We start from the raw sequence: 6,000 nt of genomic DNA, 5'->3' as shown, positions 1-6,000 counted from the left end.
AAGAGATCTAACTACAACTATAGAAAAAAAAAGTAGTAATAAAAGATAAGTTACACTCAAAGGAGGAGATCAAAGATTCCAAAATGAACAGGTTCTATATTTTGTTTGGAGTTGTACCAGATGAAGTGTAGTGAAGATTGTATGGGTGAAATAATGAAATCTAGATAAAAACAAAGCTATCATTGGAAAATTTGATGTAGCAAGACAAATTATTGATTTGTATGAAGGAGATTATAGCATGTAATTAAAATATAAAGAACTTAGTCAAAGCCAAAGAAAAAGATATTTGTGAGGAATTTATATCTAAGCCTCACCAAAGGTCATAATGTTTTATCTTTTTTTTTGGGAAAATATAGACACCTCAAGGAGAATTGCCTAGCTAAAATGAAGTCAAAAGGGAGATCATCAAACTTTTCAAATACTATTGAGAGATCTTAAGATCAAACATTATTTTCCTTTTGTTAAATCTAATAGTAATATATGAAATTAAAGACTAGAATATTGTTTAGTATTTAGTACTTTCTCTTTTTTTATTTTTATTTTTATTTTGGTAAAAGTGGGCAAGCCACTGAATACATATATTTTTTTAAAAAGAAATTGATTCAAAGCTCAACTGGAAAAGAATCAGAATGAAAACCCGAAATCCTTAATAAATACAAAAGATAAGAAACATCGATATATAAAAAATACCATATCAATGAGATAAGTCTCCTAATTATAATTTAGATCCTATACTTCCTATAAAATTGAAGTCAATCATCCAAATGAGAAATTGTCAAAATTTCAAAAAATTGACAATTGAAATGAAACAATCTCTCACTCCTCCATTGCAACATATGCAAACATGTTAGATGGGGTCAAAACAGTGGCATCATGAGTTTCACATCCCCAACCATCTTTGGGTAAGGGCTAAGGAGATGAATCCCAACCTAACCTGTGAGTTGCACCCCAATGAGCCGAAGATACTGGGGCATCATGAGTGGGGAGAAGCTAGATTGAACAAGGAAGTGGACGACCCCTCAACACACTTGAAGCTTCCTACAAGTTAGAGAAATGAGTGTTCTATGAATCCACAAACCATTGCTAAGAGGTAGGGGTTGGCTGAGACAAAATCCATGGATTGGGAGATGGCAAGGCAATAGAATTTAGAAACTCCAATAGGTCCAAGATGGCATGCCCTACATGCTTAACCTGCTTAGCTAGTTCAAAGCCCAACGTCCTTGTCATAACTTGTAGAGTATTCTTCATGAGACTGGAGCTCTATTTTTCAAACAATTTCTGGAGGGCCTTGTAAGTAGCCAAAAAGTCATGGTTTTGTATGAGCTGGGACTGCATGAAGAGACCACCCACTAGAGCATTACCCACCCACAAATCATAATGTTGCATTGCAACCTACAATTTGTGATCACCCCAGAATTTGTAGAGAACTACCTTAGCAGCCAAGATCTTTAGAAGAGGAATAAAGTGTAATAAATCCATTTCATTTGACAGAAAAATTGACACCATGTTGAACAGAAATAGGAAATGCCTAGAGGATGGGGAGAGAATATCGTCCCCAATGATGTGTCTAATTGCCCATCATATAGAAGGTGAATGAATAGAGAACATGACATCCATATCTAAATCAACAACAATCAAAGCAAGAAAAAATTCATCCACCTTTGGTTGAAGTTAAATATGATAATTTTTTGGTAAAATTGATCTCTAAAACTGTGAACAAGAGTCACACTTGATACAGGTCTCCATATAAAAGAACAAAACCAAACCATCGACAATGAAAGAGTACTGAAACTAACAAATTGATGGAAATAAATGAGGAGTGTGAACAAGGAAAACTACATCTCATGTGTGAATTAAATTCCATTAGAGACCAACACACTTAAGGGATATGAAGGACAAATATTTCTGTGATATGCAACAATGATTGGATGTCGAAATGACCATAAGCACAAATGAGGTAAACCACACGTCCAACCAAGGCACACAAAGTACAATTATGGCATCTATATGGTAGAAATTTGATGGCTATGTTTAAATAATCTCAATTATGAGAAAATCAAATTTATCATGGCACACAATTTTGATAACATGTCATCAAGATCAACATTTAACAATATCTAAAGTAATCAATAATTGCAACTCTTTGAATTGATTAAGAAATGAGGACGGCTGAAAAGTGGAAATTGTGATGCCATCACAACCTAGATTTGAAAGGTAATTACCAACTTGATTTCCCTCCCATAAAGTATATGAAATACATAACTCTTGATACTTATCTAACAAATTCCATATTTGAGAGAGAATGTACTTTAGTTTCCAGGAGAATGTCTGCCTTTTAATGCAAGCATCAATGATTGCCTATGAGTCACCTTCAATATGCAGATGTTGAAAGTTACCTTTTTTGTCAAGAACTAAACCAACAAACATGGCTTGAGCTTCTACAAGATTATTGGTACCCTCTGGTAAGGAGCCAAATGCAAATGCTAATAATTTCCCATTATAATCATGAATACATTCTCCTAACCCTAATTTACCTAGATTTCCTCTAGAGGTACCATCAAAATTGATCTTCACATACCCTGAATTGGGAGGATACCAGTGTACATCAGAACAATCACCTTTAGGTTGCGATTTACTGGTTAATCCACCACTCATAGGAGTAAAGAGTGTTTTCCATTCATGCATAATGTTGGCATCCCATTTAGTAATGGTAGGATTGAACTTACTTCTACTAAGGCTTGCATTTGTAACTTTTGTAATTGATTTTTCGATACCTTCAAGCACCTTATCAATAGTAGAGAACTCTTTTTTGAATATCTACTTATTTCTTCCCCACCAAATAGCCCAAATGACTAATGTCAGGGAGCACTTTCATAACCCTGCAAATAGAGCATGAGGATGGATGATTGGCCATGCTTGGAAAGCATCCCATATTTTATTTTGGAGAGGAGTAAAGAAGCTTGATTTGTGTAGAAAAAAGGTCAAAAAATGATAAGAAAATGAACACCTGACAAAGAGGTGATTACTTGTTTCAAATTTTTCATTACATAAAACACATTTGAAAGCTGAAGTAATATTTAATCTTACAAGTCTGTCACTTGTAAGAATCCTATGCTTAATAGTAAGCCATGCAAAGAAACCAGCTTTTGGAAGAAATACATTTTTCCAGCAGAATCAGTATGCTCTACAAGGACTCTTTTCTAAAGCAATCCTTTGAATAAGCTAATAGCCCTCTTTAATAGAATAGTTACCATCCTTGGAAGGTGACCACAAAAATTTATCTTCATAATTGGATAAATGGACATGATTTTGATCTAAAATGGTACAAAAATACTGTTGATCTTGATAGGAAAGAGGAAGAAGATCTGGATCCTTCCAAAATACTTTCCTAGAAAAAAGGCAAATTGCTAAGATATAGTGATGAACTTGTGTTCCCCAAATAGATTCTGAAAATAACAAAAGATATTTTGCATTGGGAAAAGTAATCAAGGGAGGTTGACCATTCCAAGAGTCTCTACAAAAGTTAACTTTGTCTCTGCTATTTACTTCCCTAGTAATATACTTAAGGACAATGTCTCTTGAAGAGACCAAAAAGTCCTAATCCATAAACCCCTTGGAGGATCAGACATTGAGAATATTCATGATGGATCATTATTATCCAAATACTTTTTCTGTATTATTTGGTACCAAGTAGTGCAAGACTTGGTATACATTTTCCAAGCCAATTTACCACCAAATACAATATTCCTATTTGATAAATCATGAACACCCACACCCCAATAGCAGGAGTATGTGTCATGTCCTAGAGAGAAATAAGAGGGATTTTCTTGTCATCCAACAAATTACTCATCCAAAGGAAACCTTTAATCAATTTTTGAATTTTTAAGATGATAAAGGTTGGAGCTTTAAGGACAACAAGGCAGTAATTTAGAATAGCTACAAGTATTGATTTAATGAGAAGAATCCTATCTGATAAAGACAGCCATCTAACTTTCCATGCAACAATTTTAATTTTAATTCTATTAATGACAGAAGTCCAATAACTTGTCTTGTTGGACCCCATGAAAAATGGAATTCCAAGGTAATTAGAAGGTAGAAAGTCTTCAGTGAATCCCAAAACCCACACAATTTTTTCAAAAATGACTTTTTTGGTATTTAAGAGATTTTTTTGACTTTTGAGGGTTAATTTTCTGCCTAGAGACATCAGAATATAATTGCAAAACATGCTTAATTTTCCTAGCCTTAGAAAAATGAGAACTACCAAATAGAAGCATCTCATCTACAAATAATGAATGGGTGGTGGATAAAGAAGTGTCATGTATGTGCACACCCTTTCATTTTCCAAATGAGTTATGGAGCTTTACGGTTCTGCTGAAAGGTTTAGCCATTATGATGAATAAAGCTAGTGATAGTGGATCACCTTGTCTAACACCTTGTGTAGAAGAGAAGAAACCATAGGCTTTCCCATTGATGATAATTGAGAACAAGGCTCCAAATATACATGCTTTAATCCATTTACAACATGTTTTCAAAAAAACCCATTTTCTAAAGAACTTGGAAAAGGAAAGTCCAACAAACTTTTTCATATGCTTTCATCATATCAAGTTTGACCACAAAATTTGGAGATTGTGAAGAGTTAATAGAATGAAGGACTTCATCAAAAACCAAATCTCCCTCCATAGTTTCCCTACCTGGAACACAACCACTTTGTTCAAGAGATATAATGTTTGGAAGAAGAAGTTGTTGTCACAAATAGATGGACTTGTTGACAATCTTATATGTCAAATTGCACAAGGAAATGGCTCAAAAATCTACAAATTTTTTAGGTTCCATAGATTTAGGGATCAAAGTAATATTGGTAGTATTGAAATACTTCAGCATAGATCTATTTTTCCTAGATTCCTCAATAGCAACAAACAAATCCAAACCAATGGTGTCCCAACAACTTTGGTAGAAGAGAGCAGTAAACCCATTAGGGCCTAATGCTTTATCTGGTAGGAATGCGAAGACAACCTTAAAAATTTTGTGAATGGAAGAGGGACCCATAAGCATAGAATTCTTTGAGGGAGACACCATTGTGGGAATAGCCTTAAGAAGTTCATTCATTTGAGAATCCAAGGGTGTTGGATATTCTGCAAGAGCAAGAAGATTTTTGAAGAAGTTTACACTTGCATCCCTAATATGCTATTCATTGGTTAAAATCATTCCTGAAGTAGCATCTTGAATTTGAAATATCATTTTAGCTACTCCCTTTTGCTTGGATGATGCATGAAAATATTTAGTGTTCTTATCACCTTGATGTAGCCAGAGTTCCCTATACTTTTGTCTCCAATATTCTTCTTCCCTATTACACAATTCATCCCATTCAATTTGAAGGCTCTTTTGTGTATGGTATGTATCATTATTCATGCCATTTTGAGTGATATTGATGTATATATCATTTAGTTGTGCTTTAACAACCTCTTTTTGTTGAAAGAAATTCTTAAAAACATGCTGATTCCAATCTTTAATAAGTACCTTGATATGCTTTAGTTTGTTGGCAAATTGATGTATCTTGGAGCCATGAACAAAGGGTGCACTAATCCACCATTGTTTGACCAACTAAAGGAAGAGAGGATGGTGGAGCCACATCCTTTCAAACTTAAAAGAGGATTTTGCCTAATTGTTGACCCCATTAGAATCTTGAGAAAGTGAAATAGATATTGGAAAGTGGTCTAAACTTGGCAAAGAAATTTTTTTTGACTGAAAATGGAAGTTGTGTAGTTTCGAATCTTGAGAAAGGAGAAACCTATCCAAGCAAAGAACAATTTGTGCAAACCTAGCTCTCCTATTTGTCTAGGTAAAAGATCCTTGAGTAGGATGAATATCCATTTATTTATTTCTTTCTACAAAATGAGAGAAGTCATAAATGGTTTTAAGTGGTGGGCAGATCCCTCCAACTTTCTCTGATTGATTCAAAATTGCATTAAAATCTCCCCCAAGAATAACATTTTGGGAATC

The sequence above is a fragment of the Cupressus sempervirens genome, chromosome 8, assembly GCF_028749045.1.
Source record: "Cupressus sempervirens isolate cs-2001-9-10 chromosome 8, ASM2874904v1, whole genome shotgun sequence".
NCBI lineage: Eukaryota > Viridiplantae > Streptophyta > Pinopsida > Cupressales > Cupressaceae > Cupressus > Cupressus sempervirens.
Note: the sequence above shows the minus strand (reverse complement) of the source record.